Here is a 20614-nt window from a genome sequence, read left to right on the forward strand (position 1 = left end):
TAAAATAAATTAAAAAAAAATAGAAACATTGAAAAAAAGTTAAAGAACAACAACAAATAAAAATTGAAAATGAAAGAAAAAGAAGAGAAAAAAAGAAAAAAAAAAGAAAAAGAAAAAAAATGATAATAATAATAATAATAATAATAATAAATTCAGTCCTAGAGTTCTATTAACTTCTCTTCCAGTAGGTGGAGCTGTGCCCACTGGGCCAAGCTTCTCTTCTCAATAGGTGGGAACCATTCACTGTGCAGCCGCTCTTTCTCCTAGACTGGGCGGGTCTCCAATCCTGAGTGTCTAGGGCCTTGTCTTGTGTTTCCTCAAGCCAGGCTGTGCTCACCTGTGGCTCTCACCACAATACTGGCTACACGCCAGGTCTGCTGCTTCTGGGAGCCCTGTTTTCATGAACACCTGGGCTCACTCTCCCTGTTTGCCTCCCTCAGACCCTAAGTTTGTAGAGCTTGGGGCTGAGATCCCCCAGCGAATTTGCTTGCCCTCCTGTAGCCACGCCCCCGGTAGCTGGTGCAAGAGACCTCAGTTGTCAGCACTGGTGGGAGCGGTAGCCGGGAGTTCCGCGCCACGAGTCCTGCGCCACTCCTGATTCCCTCGGTCTGGTTATTGCGTTCACAAGAGAGCTGGGAGTGGCCCTTAAGTTTTCCCTGCTGTGTGGAGAGAGATGACTAGGGGATTACACACCTGTCGCGCTGGTTTCAATGCAGTTATCTCCTCCGCCCGTGACGCCGTTTCTCTGCCATGGTGATATCCCATGCAAATAGTGACCGTTTGTTCCCTTTGCCGGGTGACCAATGCAACGGGTGGGTCCTGACTGTCTCTCCCAATCCCCGTTTCAGTCCTGTGGCCACTGCCTATGAAGGCTCGGTTGGCTTTTACCTCTGTAAGTTCCTAAGGGCCGGCCAATTATTTCAGCGGGATCGTTAGTGCTGAGTCACAAGAAGCAGGCGAACCGGAGCTTAATTGCTTCAGATTCGGGCTCTGTGTGTGTGTTCTGAGGGGCCCAGCCTGTACACCCCAGATCCACGTCAGCTTAGCATTGCCTAGTGATCCTGAGCAAACAGCATTTAGACAGTTTACGGCTCCCTATGCCCGCGCAGTTGAAGATGTCAGAGACTTGATCTCTCTGCGCCTGCCACCATGTTACATCTCCTCAATGCTATTCATGTTGCCCTTACAGCTTCCTGGTATAAGCAAGTTCTTGGGATTATACAAACTGCTGCTTCTGTTTCCAGTCCAGATTTCTAGAAATGAAACCCTGCTGCCGTCGCCTCCGTCTCTAGGCCACGCTTGTCTGCGACCGTAGCAGAGCTGCTCTGGCTTCCGCAGCTCTTCAGCCCTGTGCCCGGCCCCAGGGGCCCAAGCGGCTGCCGCCGCGGCTCTCCATCCCCCTCCTCCGGAGCACGGGTCCCCTGGCAGGGGGGTGCAGAACGACCCCAGCGCAGGCTCTGCCCGAAGGTGCAGTGGCGAACAGGCCACCGAGACGCTCGAGGCTGCAGTCCAGCCTTCGGAGGACAGGGCTCGGCACGCAGCCCAGCTCCAACCTCTAGGTGCGGCTGCCGGACAGTGTATACAGAGCCATCAAGACAGCAAGCAGAAAGCAAATGGCGGCTCCCGTGGAGTGGATTTTCGGCACAGAAACCACAGCCCCGCCAACAAACCCAATCCACAAACTCTCCCTGTATAAAAAATATTCAAAAAATAAAAAGAAAAAAAAAAGGCGGGGCGCACTGAGCTTTCTTTGCCTCGGGTACTTACAATCCACTGCTGATTACACATTCAGCTTCTCCGCCCGGAGCGAAGCAAAAGAGGAAGCAGATGGGAGCAAAGCGCCCGCGGCTCTGAGCAGCCAAGCGTCTCTTTTTCAATTTCTTTGTTCTTCCTGCTCCTTGGCAAAGTGGTCCGCTACAGATTAACGGTGAAATGAGCTCTAACAGACTGTGCGAAATCTCTATTAAAGCCGCTGCTTTGAGCACCACGCTCAGCACTTCAGCAACCCCCGTACGCAGCGGCCATCTTCTCCCTTGACTTTTGATTTAAAATTAAAGTAAGGAATTTCATATAAAATCTGAGCTCCCCAATAGTAACTTTAGATTAGCAATGAAGTTAGAAACACAAATAACAAATACAAGCACAAATTGATCAAATTATAAGAATTAAGTATTTAAAATATTACATTTTATGATATTTGTTTGAAATGGAGATATCATGAGAAAGTGCATTCAAATTCATAACACAGTGTGTTTCTATAAATTGGAAATAAATCAGAAATACCCAGGCCCATGATGAAAGTTTGAAAGGGGCAAGTGTGATTATCTCCCACTATTCCACCAGCAAGTCCTGTGTCTTTCAGGGTTTGTGGACACCTGACCAGTAATTTATTTATTTACTGTTAATTTTTTATTAGTTATTGGTGGACCTTTTTCATTTATTTTTTTATATGTGGTGATGAGAATCGAACCCAGTGCCTTACACATGCTAGGCAAGCAGTTTACCACTGAGCCACAATCCCAGCCCCATGACCAATAATTTATAATAGTAGATTAATGTTCTAAGTTTTATTGTTTTAGGAGTTAGATTTGCACTGAGAAGTAAAGTGAATATTAAAAATCCAATAAGTAATTCTTTTTCAATAATATTGATTTTATTCACATTTCATGAATGCGTTCTATGCTTTGTTAACAAAAATGTATAGTTTTTAATCTAAAAGTGAATTATGGAGTTTTGAAATATTGACTAAAAAAAGCTATCTTTCCAACAAGCTTGTTACAAGGCTCAGTTAGAGGGGATGGGCAATATTTTGTATAACATTGAGGTTTACTTGATGTTTTGTTTCTCCTCTTTTTTTAAAGAACAATGATTATTCTTCCCACCAAACTGGGAACAAGAATCATAGAACAACAACAAAAAAAGACAACAACATCAAAACCCAGCCAAACAAACAAAACTAAAAAGTAAAAACATCCCAGATTGTCTTGGAGTGGTAACAGGCAGATTACTGTCTCAAGTATTCAAAATCTTTGGCTTCCATATTGATGTTGCCATGCTAAAAAAACTAAAAGGGGCACAAAGAGAAGAACAAAGATTTACCTATTAGGATCCTCATAGGTCTTGAATCTTTCTTTCTACCTATTTTAATTGGTTTACTGACTTATTAATGAAAGGATCTAATGAATGTTCTAAAAACCATGAGTTAAACATGAAATATTAAGGTGACAATGTTATGTTATCATAGTTTATATATCATAAAGTGTGTGCAAATTATCAAATTTTTTAAAAGAATTTGATCATTTTATTAAAAATAGATAATCTCAGCCAATTATTAAGAAGTGTAAAAAGTGCAATTAACAATGTGCCACTAATATGTTCAATACTAGTATAGATTTTATGGTACAATTGATAATTCAATGACTTTAATGAAAGTTTTCTAGACAAAAAAAAACAATTTACTTCAAAAAATTTTAAGCTGCTACCACAAAGTATGATTTGATCCTTTGGCTATAATAAAGCCAGAGAACATACAATTCAAAATTGTTTTTAGTTTTATTAACAAGTCATGCATACTTTCTTTTAATTAAAAACTAAAGATTTTTCATGCTTCTTAATATTAAAAAAGTAGTATAACTGGAATTCAGTTTGCAAAATGGTCATTCTGAAACCTGATTTCTTCTTCATATTTGGTGTTTGAGAATTCTAGGGCTGTCATATTTTAAAAAGGAGCAGATAAATGTTTGAAATATTCATATTTGAAGAAAATACAGTAATATATGAAACCACAAAAGAACACTCCAAATCATTTTTTCTTAAGGTTTAATTTCAACTTACAAATTTTAAATGACGATTGTAATGCCAATCCAAGTTTTTGCTTGTTTGCAAAGTACGAAATATTTTTTATAACTTTCAGGTGAAATATTCCTTTCACCACAGTATTTTTACCCTTATTTATGCTCTCTTTTTAATATTTTTCCCCCTTGAGTCTTTTCTCTTGAACAGTTTAACATGTAATTTCTGGTTCAGCTATAGCGCAATCCTAGAACAATAATGTTTCAACTTGCAAGGAAGAACACCCTTCTTGAGTTGGTAGAACTCCACCAGCTGGATTAGATCCATAAATCTAGTGTGGCCATCATCTAGCATGCGGAACATTTCACCATCATCTTCCACCTGCAATAGGAAAAGCAACAAGCTGGTAAATAGGGTAAAGAATCCAGAAGGATGATGGTTGTTCCACTGCAAGCTATGTCTTCATGCCAAAATTGACAAGTTTATAAAACTAAGGATTGTGCAGAGAACAGCATGGCATGCCCACTTCTTTAATTTCACTTACATTTAAAAGAAGTATCATCTGATCCTTGGATAAGAAACATGCCTCCACTTTCTCTGCATCTAATTCTCCCAGAGTTCTGTTTAGTTAGGATAGTTTAACAATTTTGAGTCAATGAACAGAGAGAAATCTGTACTATTCAGTGTAAAAGTAGACAGGAGATTTTAATGCTTCTGTGTACAGAAATTAATTTCTGTTTCTAAACATTGTCTACTTAATGCCTCAGTATATTAAAAATGACTATTCATATAATTTTTATCAGCAAATTCATTCTGAAGCAATAATATATTATGCTAATGGAATGTCAGTTGACTTTTTTTGTTTGGTGGTGAAGTCTTCTAGCATTAAACGCTCATAATTGCTGGGGACACTGATCAAATAATCAAAAAAGCAGGGTTGGTACTCTCTATGGCCTTTGAATGATTTCAAAAAGAGGCAATTCAAAGGAAAGCATTAGTAAGTTAAATAAGACCTTCCTGAAAGTAGATTGAATCTGTTTTACTCTGCCTGATTCCAATACGCATGTCACATATGTACATATGTGCACATGCTGACACACATCAGCAGAAGTGAAAAAAAAACCCAAAGCAAGTTGTGCCAGACAAAAACAGAGTCACAGATATTTTTAAAATGTTCCCAGGATTATTTAAATGTCCACCAATCTCACAGTTCCTGTGTTTCTATACAAATAATTTAAAACAAATGAACAAAAACTAGCAACAATAATAGCAAAAAATGTCTTTGAGAGAAAAGAAGAGAAAGGGTTTTAAAATAATGTTTTTTTTTTTTTTTAAGGAATGGATAGAACTCAGAAAAAAGAATCTTTAGTGGCCTTTTAAAAATAGGTGGCATTGGGTCTATACAATATTGCTAAATCATATTTCATGGAAAAAAGATAAATTTAATTTTTACAATTCCTGTATTTCTTATATTAATTCAGGCTCATAAAACCATTTCTGCCAAACTTAACTCTGGTCAAAGCACAAGCTCCCACATTATATTTAATAAAAGGAACAACAGAAAAACAAAGTTTCCAAAAGCTTATGCATTAAGATCATATCTAATATACAAATGTGAAATCACAAATTACTTAGTGGTATAATTTGAAAGTGCTTTATTTTTTGTCCATGACTCATTGACAGGACAAAATTTTGGGGTTACTCTGACTTCGCCTTACCAAGAAAACTCTAAAAAGAGAGAGGAAGAATTTCGATATGTTTCTACATTTACTCACAGATTTCATAGAAACATAGCATGTAACAAAAACAGGATATGTACTCATAAAAGCTGTAGCTGGGATCTCCTTAACTGTGTATTCAGTGGGTATGATTATTCAACTTGGTGAATGATATGTTACAACATAATCTCATACTACAAAACTGTCATCAGTGCTAATGAAGATAAAAGGTTTTTTTTTGAAGATAAAAGGTTCTTTCTCCAGTTGTTTAAACTGACAACGGTTTCATTTCTCATCCAATACTCAATAAAATGTTCTCATTGTACTGCATTTGGGAAGGAACTTGGCAGTATTAAAGTATCTGAAACTGAGTAATGTGAGAAGAAAATCCTTCAGATTATAAATCTCTCATAAAATATTTTATGCTTTTCTTGTGTACTCCATGGTATCCCATTAAAAGATAACACAAAAAAAAATAATCAAAAAGTACTCTTTTAATAGATTCATATTTTTAAGCTGTTAATATTTAGAGAAAAAGCAATAGGGATGTAAACAGAAATAAAAGCAAACATTGAAAACATCAGAAAAAAAATTTTCTACTTAATATACCCTGCATTATACCTAAAAAGAATTACAATGTATAGGATAATGTCATAATGTAAATCATATTTTAGAATCATATTAATTACTTGTTCAAATTGAAACATTGATACCCAAAAAGAAGGTTAGTTTTTTTTTCCTCTCATGAATTAATATCTAAAATGCTAGAATTGGCACAGAATGGATAACATTAGTGCTCCTAGTCAAGAACAAAGAATACTATTCTTTTCTCTGTTAATTTATACATAAATACTAAGCACACTCTGTGTACTGGGTATTATACAGATATTGCTAGAATTCAGTGATAGCCACTCTTACAGAACAAAGTCATTTCTGTGTTATGATAAGCCAAAATTAAAAACACTTGGTGTGCACTGAATAAATTATTATTATTTACTGTCAAAATCCAATCCAAATCCAAAATCCAAACCCAAATTCTACTCAACACTAAAAGTATCAAATTTACCCATCCACAAGTCCTTGTTGAATAATCAATCGCTGAGCTTCATCTCTGGAAATCTTGTGGTGAAACCATGGCTGGGACCAATGGATGGCTGAAGAAATAAAATGAATGAATACAAAGGTTTGCTTGCAGTGATGCAATTTCACTACATATATGTCCCCCATCACTTAGTAACCACATGTCACCAAAGTCATGTCAAGCTGCCCATCAGCTCAGTGACCATGGCTAGGAGCAGACATACCCATGTTTGTGGCAGAGGTCTGTGAGGAGACAGTGGGTCTACCATGACTTCCCAGGTGCAAACATCCTTTTTTCTGAGCAAGGAATGGGGGTGAAACAAACTCAAATTAAAAATTCTTTCAAGAAAGTGAAATCATGAGTATCCTCCAAGCGAGTCCTTCTTCAACTGCAACTGAAAGAGCTTTGGTGGGATTTTCTATAACTCTGCTTTTCTGACCTGAGAAGTCCATTGCTACCAGGGAGTTCTCAGATATACTTCTCTGGAAAAAAAAAATTTTGAAAAACAAAACAAAACCAGAAAACACTTGCAAGTCATGAAAATCTTCAAAAGTAATCGTTTACTGTTTTGCTGGCAATATGCTTCAATTTGAGACTGGGATTCCCAAAGTGGCTATCAGGAAATTAAAAAGTTAAAAGTACATATTCACTATAAAATGATGCTATGGAGAAATTTGCTAAATAAGTTCAGTGGCTATTTGTTAGGATAACTGAATTAAGTGCTGAGTAATGTGATGAAAATCTTTGAAAGCATGTCTTTCCCCTAAAACAAACCTTGTTTTCACATTATCTCCTAATATGGCAAAACTCCAACTGATGAAGAAATAACCCTTCCTACTGGCTATAAGGAACTACCACTTCTGAACTCATCTCTGTATTAAACTTTATGTCAAATACACGAACTTTGAAGCCACAATTTTATGATTCAAAATATGTAAAATCTGTAACTTAGATTGATACACATCTTCTTAGAAATAGTACTCATGTTTTATAAAGGAGCAAATTGGAGTATGTGTTTTGAAAGCTTATCATGTCAAGTTTCATTTTATTTGGAAAATGAAATTTAGCAGAATAATAATACATAATATTAGATTTCATATTAAAATTTTTATGATGGGGCTGGGGCTATGGCTCAACAGTAGCGCACTTGCTTGGCTTGTGTGAGGCACTGGGTTTGATTCTCAGCACCACATACAAATAAATAAAGGTCTGTTAACAACTAATTTTTTTTTTAAATTATGATGTAATATATAAACACTTTTTCTTTTTTGAAGAGATGGGTGGCCAAGTGAGAGCTGCAAAAACAATTCTGAATGACAGAAGCACAGACATGGAAAGAAGACATATTTAAACAAATGTAATCAAAACAATGATAAAGTCAGTGTTTTTGCTAATTACTTCTTATATTAATAGTCTCTAATGGGAAAGTAAAACATATAAATCCTGGATATTATTTTTATTTTCCTTTTTCTGGCGTCCTATTTTGCAATCATCTTTCAAGAAACAGGCATGCTATCCCACAATGAGTCATGAGTACTAAAAAAAGAGAAAATTGCCAAATGCTCTAGTCAAGAGTCTCACATGTCTTATACACTAGGAACATAACTTAAAACTAAGCAAAATAAAAAAAAAAACTGAATGGAAGTGTGTGTGTGTATCACTTATTCTTCAATAATTACTAAAAGAACAAAACCCAAAGTGAAATTACACTGGTAAATTTTGAGCCAACCTGCATCTGGAGATTTGTGGCTTTCACACACACACTCTCTTTCTACATTTGGAAAAGATACTATAGTCAAATGTGGGCTTCAAATAAAACCTTATCCTCAAGAAAAAAAAATTAGGTTCCTTTATTACTGCCTTACCCATCCCATATTTTAGCATCATTTTCTCTTCAAACCATGTGATAATGGCCGACAATCTTATTATGGTCCATCTATATTTCTAGAGATCTGGCATGCAATCTTCCATTTGTTACAGGAGCCTTTATAACTGACAGCTGCTCTTTCCAGACAGATACTGTCTCAGTAATCTCTATTTGCTGTCACACCTTAGTTTGCCCTTCTCACCCCATGATCTTCCATGCTGGGCTTTGAACCAGTTGGATATACTTTTGCTTTCCCAACATTAATGGAAAGTGTCTGCCTGTCCAAATCAGAGTAACAAACCTGGATCCTAATGATAGATTTATTCTTATAACATCTTTAACTTCACATGCCAAGATGGGTTCTATAATGAGAAGTTCCTGATAACATAAAAATACTGTGAGGAAAAAAAATAAACAAGCTGTTGTTCTCTCCCTACCCAATACAGGGGACCAGATGTACAATAAGATCCCATGTTCCATAATTATTTGGCAAACAGAGAATACAAGACAATTAAAGAAATTTTCCATTTGCTACAATAACTACACTAAGAGGAAATAGGAGTGTAGTAAATGTTGTCTATTGAATGGCAGGTGGTGGATGAAAAAATAATAGTTTACCTTTGGTGGACAAAGAAATGGAAGTAAAGCAAAGTCTGAAAAACCCAAAAGGTCATTTTCAGCTCAATTTCTTTCACATAGGAAAGCAATGCTGGTAAAATTCAGAATTGGCTGTATTTCTCAAATATTTGTTCCTTTTTCTATCTCTTCTTAGGGGATGAACAGGGTAGGCCCTAGCAAAATGAGCCATGATTTTAATTGCATAGCCTTTCTCTCTAAGAAGGGAAGCCTGCGTGTATCCTGGATTACCCAGGCCAGACTCTGAGACTGCTTGTATCCACTTTTAGTGAGGTTTACATGTAAAATGGTTTTTACACAATATAACTGCATGGCAACTAGCCATGCTTTCTCTGTCACTCTATTTGAAGGATCTTGATAAACCTGCATCTCAGAATGACTGAACAAGAGGGCAAAGAATTCCTCCAGACACCATTCTCTCATCTGCTTCATACAGTGGACACCCCAGATGAGTCAGGAGATTATGCAACTACCCCCTTCCTTTACACTGCAGGACACCAGAGATCCAACTAAGATCACACGCCTTATGGTAAAAATAGCAACCAATATGTCCCATCTAGGGTTATTTCAAGTACCACATAGTGGGAGGTAAAGGAAAGAAACTGCAGCTTAGCAAGTCTAGCCCAGGGTCAAAAGTAAAGACTAAAAAGAACTGAGCAGATATTTTCTCCCGATCTCCTCACTCCAGCCAGGAACATATTAAGAGACACTCCTTTAAATGAATTCCTCCTTTACCCTAAAATGAACCAAATCTATCTGGCTTCCTAAAATATCTGCTGATGATTCTCATTTCAAAAGTTGATATGAGTGGCTGTCACATGGTATTATGGGTAGGTGCTCCCTTTGGTATGAGAACTGTTGTTTTGTTTCTCTTCTCAAAACATGGACAAGTTTAAAAGAGAATACTGTTACTTGAGAAAGGTAACTAAATTATTCTAACTTTTCTATGTAACTCACTGAAAACAGTTCCTGAGTAGAAAGCAGCAGAGACAGGTGAGGGGCACCAGCACTATTCAGGTCACTGATCCCTCTGTAATCATCTAGAAAAGTGGGTCTCTCCATACACACAAAAGTAAACACAAATACCTCCCCAAACATCTAGGTCTCCTTCACAGACATTAAGAATAGCATAGATACAGTTCTCAGGTGCTACCTTCTATGATCACAACTCCTGTGTAAAACAAGCCCTTACTACAAGGCATTGGGACCTCTTGCCCCTATCACACCTGATTCCAGTCAGATTCACTCAAGGAGCAGTTCTTTTTACAGATGGGGTTGAATAAGCAAAGACAGGCTAAACAAACTCAGATATGCCGTGATCAACAGCAGAATGACTTTCAGTGGGAAAAAGTAAGAATAATATCACACTTGTATTCTAACAAAAGTAATGAAAATGGAAAGGACTTTATTTATAACAATTTTTTTTCCTATGATTAAAAGGACACTAAATAATAATTGATTCCAAAGGTTTGGCTGCTATTAATACGTCCATGCTAATAACTCTAGATTCTAAAAGAAAATTTGGAGGGATTTAGGAAAGGATTAAGATAATAAAATTCATTATTTTTTTATATACAGATGGACTGAAAGATAAGAGTAAGCTGACAAACTAGAAAATATTCACCTTAAAGTGATTTCTATTATAAAAATCATTACATTCCTTAGTTTCTTATTTTCAGGCTTAAAAGTAATATGATGCAAAGATGAAAAGTTATTCTTCCATAATTTAAAGCAACATAACTACAAAATAGGGGCTCTTTTTCTATATCATCTATTGTGCTTCATAATCAACATAATTTCATGCCACATTCCTGGAACTGAGCATTTCACCTGGCTCATTACATGTGGGTAAATGTACCTTCCTTGGTCACAGTCAGGAAGAACACATTATTAGCCTAAGTGGAAACACGGTTTTCAGAAATCTGCATTAACTTATCTGTAACACAGGCACATACATCTGGATTTCTAGCATACTCAATATTAAGGAGTGCAGCAAGAGTTGCAGAACATAAACTTTAAGTTCAGAAATAAATTTCTGTGATAAAGCACAGGAAATTAAAATTAAGTGCTAAAGAAGGTAAAAGATGTGCCTGTGTGTGTCTGCAAATAAATATCCAAGTTACATTTGGTAAAATTCTGAGAAGCACTGCATAGTTCATGTAATGCATAACCTATATTTTGACTTGTAGTTTTTGCATTTCCTGGAAAGCAGTCTGCTTTTTAAGGACCTGGAACTTAAAAAAATTACTGTTAGAAAGCCAGAAAGTAAAAACATACACATGCGTATATTACAGTTTTTAAAATTTGAAATCATTGGCATCTCTATAATAGGCTACAACAACCTCAGAATCAGTATTAAAATAAATAAGCAAACCCACAATCAAAGAAAATTAATTAAAAAACACACAATGCCAAGGAAAATGTTCTACAAATTATCTTATTAAGAATCTAATCCTCAAATGATGTAATGACATAGAATATACATTCCTTCAAATATTTAAAATATTTTACGAACATATAACATTATGTATTATAATTGAATATTTCATATATGTCCTATGATTTTTATCACAGACCATACATATATGCTATCCAAGTATAAAAAATTCAATATAACATCATACATACAAAGTATAACTTTACTTGACCAAAAGGAAATGGTAAATATATTGTAGTATATATTTGTAATGTAATAGCAAATTAACATAATATAAATATAAAATAAAATATAGGTTCAAAAAATCGATCCTTACTATGGGTGATATACTCTGAGAACTGCAGCCACTTCTGCCTTGATATGGAGGCATGAAATTCTGGTACAGCTTCATGCCATACTGCAAAATAAATAAACAAAAACACAATGTTACAACTTTTACTTTACTACACTGGTAATTCAATTAAAATATTCTTTCATTAATCATATGTTATCAGTATAAAAAAATAATTTTATGATTTTCCTTCAAACAGACAAGTAAAGCAACCAAAATTTGACAGAAAATCTTTTAATGCCCTTCAACAATACATTTAAAAAAGATATGTTTTTTAATTTGTTTGTTTTACTGAGGCTCCCAAATTAAGGTCTTGCTCACTAGTATTACTTTATACTGGTATTACTTTATACTGAGACTTACGTTTCTACTTACATACTTACATAGTTTGCAGCAAAATCCTTTGGATTGGTACCTTGTCTCGTGAAAAGAAAGCTCACTTGGGAAAGGTGTCATGCTGTACATTCCAAAGATTTAAAAAACCTCACATATGTCCTAAGCAACACTGTAAAATTCACTCTCATTCTGATGATTGATGAATTAATTTGTCTCTTTGGTAAAACTATAAATTGGGGCCTATCTGGAAAATTCTTGGCTCTATATCATTCTTGGTTAAATATTCTTATAACCAAGAATAATTATTCTCATAATACTTTTGGGCTTCACATTCAGAAAACCAAAATACTGAGGAGTCCAGCTGATTTCAGAGTTTCAAAATACAATGTAGAAGATTAGAAATGTGGGGTCTTCACTTTTAGGAGGCAGCATCCTACAGACTGAGCCATCTGGCCATAATGGGAAAGTAGGAGGTCTGGATTCTAACGGGATTATTAGTTTGAGAAAAATTAAGACTGCTAACTGCCATGAGCAAACTTGTCCTGAAGGAATCCTCATCTGAATCTGGAAACTACTCCTTTAGATTTAAGCTATTTTGTTGAGGAGGGGGAGCAATTATATTGGCAGCTTTGAAATTTTTATGATTTTAAATTATTTATATTTATACATATTTATTTACATTTTGGCTACACTCCACAATTCTTTCCATTTCATGAAGATATAATGAACTTCATGTTAGGTCTCAGCAGCCCTGTACCATCTACTACTTCCACCTTTGTAATGTTGGCATTTGGCAGGGTGGTCATTGTGTTCTATCTCCTCAAGGCCCCAGCAGCACCTGAGCCAGCAGGTGCTGGGTCTCAAATGGGCCTGACAGTGGAAGTGTATATGGAAGGTGTGGAGGATGACTTTGAAGAAGAATGTGCTGCTGTTGATTCCATGTTGGCCCTGATGAACCATCCTTATCACCTGGAGGAGAATGACCATCTCCATGCCTGCCTCCAGGGGCTGCCAGAGTCCAAATGATAGGTAAGATGGCAATTCAGTGGCAGGTCTAAAAGGCCCCCCCTAAAGGTGCCAGCCTTTAGGTTCTTCAAAACCCCAATCAGGCCACAACACTGCTTCCGGGGTCAAGCTCTAGCCTAAGCACCACCACTTAGCTCAAGGTTTCCTGGTGGGTTTGCCTGCCCATGCCACTCTTCTGGCACCTCCCTTTGGCCCACCTGGGCCAGCCTCTATTGACCTGCATCCCCTCTGGCACCAGGTATGGGTCTGTGACCCACATATCTGTCTACACAACTTCTGAGCAACACCTACTCTGCCCAGTACTTGAGTGTCCACCTTAAATGGGATTCCTTCATGTACCCACACAGGTGCACAGACACACACACTCACAGACATGCATGAGCGCGCACACACACACACACACACACAAAGAGTACTGTATAGAAAATATTGAATGACACCATGAAATCAAATCTTACCCATACGATAAATTTTATATAAATAGTTCAACAGTGCTATTTCTCTACTAGTTCCATAAAACCAATTCTAGCAAAGTGGATATATTTGGTAATTAGGCAAATAAACAAAAAAATTGGGGGGAGGGGATCAAGAGAATCATTTTTTCAAGATTTTGCTTCTAACATGAATACAAACCCACACTCATTTAAAATTCTGTGTGCTGACTTCTTTATCCAATTATTTCCCAACTTTAAAAAATTATTTAATTCAAGGTTTGAAGGAAATTAATGGGACCTAACGAAATTCACTTTAAATCAACTCTAACCCTACAATAACTTTAAAAAGAAGACAGAAGAGCTTAATTCCTAGTCAAGTTCATTATGAAGTATAGATAATAACCTCAAACCAACACTTTAACAAGGAACATGAGGATTGGCCACCTTCTTCATTGAAAAACCTGCTACCTACTAATAAGATGGTTATCTTCCTAGATGTATTGTTCCTGACACCTGCAGTGTTAGGTAGGTACCTAGGTGCCATTGAAGACCTTTAGTAGGCATTTAACTCTTGTCAAGGGTAGTCATGGGCCAACTTTAACATTTCTCTGTCCTATGGAGGGGCAGATAAAAGAATGAAATACCACAACAGAGAAGCCATCTGAGTTCTAACTGAAGGGAGAGAATATGTAACTGGGACATTCTATGTGAGCAATCCACTTTTCTAAGTCTTTGATGTTCTACAATTCTATATGTAACTAGAATTTCTCCAAAGAGAGGCCGGATCTGTTAATATTCAAATGTAAGACAGACTGGTTTCTCATTGGCTACAGGTTAAAGGTACTCCTGGATGTTCGCCTCCTTTTCTGGCATCATCTGGAAAAGTTTTGTCATTGAAATAAACAAGGAACACTGATATGATAGGTAGAATAACCATCCCAGAAAGATGTCCACATCCTAATCCCTGGAACCTGTGAATATGTTAGGCTACATGGCAAAAGGAAACTGAGGTTGCTAGCCAGCTGACTGTGGGATGAGGATTATCATGGCTTCTCCACATGCACCCAATGCAATCACCAGGAACTTATAAGTGGAAGGGAAAGGCAGAAGGGACAGAGCTAGAGAGTTGGTAGCAAGAGAAGGACTTGGTGTGATACTACTGTCTTTGAAAATGGAGGAATAGCCACCAGCCAAGGTATATGTGTGGCCTCACAAGGCTGGAAAAAACAAGGGAAGTGGTTTCTCCCCTGAAGACTCCAAAGGGCAAACAGGCCTGCCAAGCCTTGACTGTGACCCATTCTGGACTTGAACTAAAAGAGTACAGGATAGCTGGGAGGAGTGTCACATGCCTACAATCCCAGTAACTAGGAAGGCTGAGACAGGAGGATCACAAGTTTGAGGCCAGCCTGAGCAACTTAGCAAAACGCTTGACCAAAATAAAACATAAAAATGTGGGGGTATAGCTCAGTGGTAGATTGCCAAGTTCATTCCCCAATACTGTCAAAAAGAAAAAAAAAAGAATATAGGATAATAAGTTTGTGTTATTTTAAGTCTCTAAATTGGGGGTAATTTACTATACCAGACTTGAAAGGGTCTTTGAGAATAATCAGATGAGGGGAAAAAGCAAGAAGTGAACAATCTTCCAGAAACTAAACATCCCCAAGATGGAAGAATTAAAGGAAATTTTTGGCATATTTCATTGATTCTTGCACTTGCATTTCAAAATACAATATTTGTCTCTTCAAAGATGGCACAAAGCCAGACGTTATGTGGAAAGTAAATGGTATCCATGACTCTGAGATGAAAATGATTCAGGAAAGCCAGACTTGGAACAGGAAGAAGTTTTACAGATATCTTGACTAATTTATTTCATTTATCACTTCATATATACATATACACATACACATATATCAATGTCTACATATTTAGACATATGTACATGTATATATAAGTAAGTCTGTGCATGCAAAAGTGAAATATGGCAAATTTCTAGCTAAGTCTAAATAAGTCTATAATAACTATTTAAATAAAAGTAAAACAAATGGCAAAAGTGATGTGAAAGTCATAATTATACTGTCATTATTTTTTTTATTTTTTGTAATATCACAAAGTGTATCCTTGTAAAATCAATGGAACCTGAGATTCTCTGAGATACTGCTTAATGGGTACATTTTGTGGTGATGAAAATGTTTTGGAATTAGATAGAAGTGATGGTTGCACACTTTGAATGCACTAAATGTCAATGAAATGTTCACATTAAAAATAGTTTGATTAATTTTTAATATCAGAATTTTACCTCAACTTAAAATTTTTAAAAAATAAAAAATAAAAATTCCCTCCAAAGCTAGTCTGATCACTTATCTGATTATGATTGTTCTATCCTTCTTTACCCTGATCTCTCTCTTACACAGGATGCTAGTAATGTTTTGAAGAGCTACCAAGTGGCAAATATGGAAATGGCAGCAGAAAAACTTCTAGGTCCAAAGTGGACCTAGTAAATACATAAGCTGAGAACTCGATTATGAAGTGAAGTGTACACTCTTCAGCCTAATGAAAGGGCAGAACCCAGGGATTCTACAAGACTCCATTTCTCTGATGTTAACTTCTAAATATATCAAAAAGCTAGTTTTAGGACACACTCACTGTTAATAATCTAAATCTTTATGTGGTAATAAGTGAATCATATATGTTATGCATAGAATATGAAATCTATAAGTTAATAAATTATATTAGTGATCAGGCATAAATTATAAAAAATATCTGGGTAAATGCTGAAACTTCTAATTTAAACAAAGGATTAAGAAAAATAGTAATTTGTATATTTTGTCAACTTTGGCAGTAAATGATACTAAATAAAGTACACAGACATACTCTTTGTATTTTACTTTTTCAAAAACAAAAAAAAATCATGATTTTTACCGAATTGTGATTATCAAAGTAGTGTCTTTATAAGGAAATGAGTGATTACTTTTATAACTGTAAAGTTGTGTAAATTTACTGGCATGTAAGTTTCAAAATAAATTAAATAAACGTGCTTTCAATACATTCTGAAAGAAATCAGTTCTATATCTCTTTTCTACATGTATCTGCCTTTAGAAGGTTCTTACTCATTTCCAAATGCTCATCAACAAATTATGCTTATGGAAGTTGTAATTTTCATTTAACACCCAAGTGGATGATTTAAAAATATGCTCATAGGAAAATCATACAATTTTTTTGATGTTCTACTAGAAGTAAGTTGTAATTATTAAGCTAGAATGTAATTTATAAAACACCTAAATGGAACATAAACCAATTGCATGAAACATATCCAGGCAGACACATTTTAAACACACTTCACACTGAATTGTAAGCAATGTTGTATAAACGTAGACTAAGTTGTATAATGAGAGACATCCATTCAGTTATACTGGCTATGGATATAATACTCTTGCAAAAATAAAAAAATAAAAATCAGAGAATTTCTAGAAATGGAATATTACTTCATAAACAAAAGATAAAATATTAGCCCATTCCACTTTACTCCGCAAATGTTTATCTTTTAGATTAAAAAATACATGCATTTGGTGGTGGCTATTTTTCTTCTTTCTCATGTAGCCACAAAGATTCATATTAGGATTCACTCTTCTTTGCATTTTCAACTACAGATATTTTCAAACTTTTATGGTACTCACAGCATTTAATAGAAATTCATGCCTCTAGTGAGATTACCTTAAGCAATCTAATCATGGTCACCCAGCACATCCTACCCTGCTCTTCTTCTGCACAGAGCATTTTCAGGTCTCGGGGCCCTCCTGCTTTGTTAGGCTAGAAGGGCCACAGCACATTGTTTATCGTTAATGCACATCTTGAAGGTAACACCTATTGAAATAAAAGCCACTAAAATTATCCTATATGTAAGAGAAAGCTGTCTCTTTATTAAAAGAAATTAAAAGAAACTCAAGCTTACCTAAAAGGCTGAGGCTTGCTTTATTGATCTATCAAAATATTAAGCAGAATCCATAGTTAGTTTGTGCTCCGTGTTTTTTTTTCTTTTTATTTGCCCACCAGTGACACATAAATATCACTAATTCCAAATTCACTGAAAAACTGCAAATGCCATGGTTCCTTAAAAAATACATAGGAGTGTTGAAATGGGTACATGTTTTGCAATATTTCTTTTTGTATGTTTATAATGTTAAATAATGTATTCCTTGGGCAAATATTACCTAAATACAATTTCAATATAATATGACAAAAAGAAAAGAAATAAAAAAAAACCTATGTCACTACACCCTTAAATAATCAGGAACTTGATACAATTTTATTAAAATTGACAAGCGACAATTTCTTTATAATGTAACACATGCATATGTGTGGGCATACACACACACATTCTATTTTAAACTCTCTATTCTCTTTATTCATCATTTCCAGGATTCAGAGAGAGAATATAGGAAACAATGACTTTTGAACACGTTTTCCTAATCCAGGTTTCAAATTATGGTATCTCCATAAAGGGAAGAAGGTTGGTTTGAGCTTCTGTAGCACTTAGGAAAAAGGTAAAGGGGACAATGTGTCCTGCTTCATTAGACTACAACCATGCCTCATAGTTGTGTACTATGCAATACACCACAGGAAACAACCAGAAGGGTTGTGTGACTATCTTGCTTTACAAGAAGGAAGCTCGTATGGCTGAGCTCAGGGAAATTATCTGGCAGTGGACTGTGTCTGATTTTCAAGGCAAAGTGGAAACATGAACAGCTATTTCTTCTCTGGGAAATCTCTGAGAGTTAGAGCTGGTCATGGGAAATTACTGGGTCATATTATTCTGTGATAGGTTAATAACTTGGAGAAGTACTTAATTCTGAGGTTCAATGTGCAATCAAAATTGGACAAAATGCATCTGTTCTCTAAAACTTTGCCATTAGCAGTATGGTCTCAGACCAGGAAAATCTTTATCCTCTAGGATTTTTTTGAAAATGCAAATTATCAGGCCCCACCCCAGACCTAGTGAATCAATATCTGCATTTTAACAAGATCTCACTGAACCCATATGCACTAAATTTTAGTAGCAGTGTGTGTGTGGGCATGTGCACACACACACACACAGAATAAGAGAGAAAATATTCAGCAATATTAGCAACTCCTATTAACACCCAATCTTTAGTACCAAAAAGAAAGAAAAAAAGGTGGAGGTGCAGGGAGAAAATTAAAGGTATAATCTATGTTGGACCTCAAAACCTTCAGCCTTGGATAAAGAGAAAGGAGTAAACTCGGGGTGGGTAAAAATGAACAACATATGTGGTACAGAAATAAGAGCATCCAGATATCCTCAAAGATATATAGAAACTACTTTGAAATAAAACTGAACAATTTTTAAACATATCATGATAAATCTTTAGAATACAAAAAATGTCACCACCTCCTGATATCAGGTAATAAAATCATAAATATAACAAAGTAAAAAGTCTGTTTTAATTTACAGCTAATAATCTTACATAACATATCACAGATACTTAATTTACCTTTGATGTTCCTTTAGTAGAAAAATATAAACCAGATCTTCTTAGAAGGATGTAAATTTTTTCCAGGACTTCTTTCCCTGTTTTTTTCCGCATGTAAGAAGCCATGGATTTCAGGATATGTGCTTGAACTTAGAAACATCTGAAAGAAAAATTAGACTCTCCCCTAATATTATGGAAACAATGATTTTGTAGCCTTTTACCAATCAAATGTAAGTATGAAAAACTAAACAATATCAATATCAAACATCAAAATTATAAACTAGTTGATTGTCTATTTGTAAAGCTGGACATCATTTATAGGGTGAAGTCCTATACTTCTCATCCTTTCCCATGTTTTTTTTTTTTTGAGTTGACAGGTTTACCTATTGATTTCCTTGTGTTATAACATAGAAGACCACAATCCTGACTTCAATTATTAAAGACAAGAAGTTGAGCCAACTTCACTTTGCTGATGAGAATATACAACCTCTTATCTTCCATAGTTCTGTCATGGGGCATTATGACAGGCTGGGTTTTCTCCAAAGAGGACTGCAATAATAAACATTATTAAAAGAAGTGACATAGGTTTTAGTAATGAAATAAATGTAAAGAGTAGGCATAATATTATCACTCATGATTTTTCCTTGGTGAGTATTATTTATATTATACGTCAAATTGCTGAGCAGCCATGCCTACTTCGATATCCATCATGCATCACAATCTCAGTATTCTAAACAAAACTTGTCATCTTCTAGTAGGTTTTTTCTTCTTTTAGATTCTCTGTCCCAATGACATAGTTATCAAAATAATTTTCTATAAAGCCCCTATGTGTCCTTGACACTTAACCTCGGACAATCATCTATCTCAAGTTCAAGAAATTCTACTACTAAATAATTTCCAAATCTATCTCTTCTATTTTAGTTGCTAGTGTTTTACTCCAGGACCTAATAAATGTTTTTTCAGAATCAGTGCAATAACATTTTAAAAGTAGTCTCTCCTCTTATTTTGTTTCACTTAATAAATGCTCCATATTGCAGCAAAACTAATCTTTCCAAACTAGAATGAGATTGTGCTTTACTGCTTCTTTACAAATCCAAGGTAATTTAAAATGCATTACCATCATTCATTTGGTTCTTCATGATCTGTAGACTGGCTATGTTTACTGTGTACCAATTTCCAGGACACTATAATCCACCCCACCCCAAAATATTACTTTCTGCCTAATGAATCTGATAAACTCTCACAGGTAAGTTTGTATTTTATTATACTTCAACCAAGTTTAAACAAAAATCTACTCTACAATCTTCTTCATCTTGTTTAGGATCATTATTCTTGTGATTTAAAAGGAAAATGATTTTATACATTTCACTTTTTGCATCTACAAAGTCAAATTGGTTTGATGCCTGCAGTTACAATGTAAATTGGCTTTCCATATTTTCATTCTTTCTAAATGAGCTGAGAAAAGCAAAC

At 35.6% G+C, this 20614-nt stretch overlaps 1 pseudogene; it reads right to left on the minus strand.

Annotated features, from left to right (window-relative positions):
• Positions 1 to 4026: 4026 nt before the first annotated feature.
• On the minus strand, positions 4027 to 19852 carry LOC139707687 (growth factor receptor-bound protein 14-like; annotated as a pseudogene).
• Between the last annotated feature and the right edge of the window lie 762 nt (positions 19853 to 20614).

The sequence above is a fragment of the Marmota flaviventris genome, chromosome 11 (assembly GCF_047511675.1).
Source record: "Marmota flaviventris isolate mMarFla1 chromosome 11, mMarFla1.hap1, whole genome shotgun sequence".
NCBI lineage: Eukaryota > Metazoa > Chordata > Mammalia > Rodentia > Sciuridae > Marmota > Marmota flaviventris.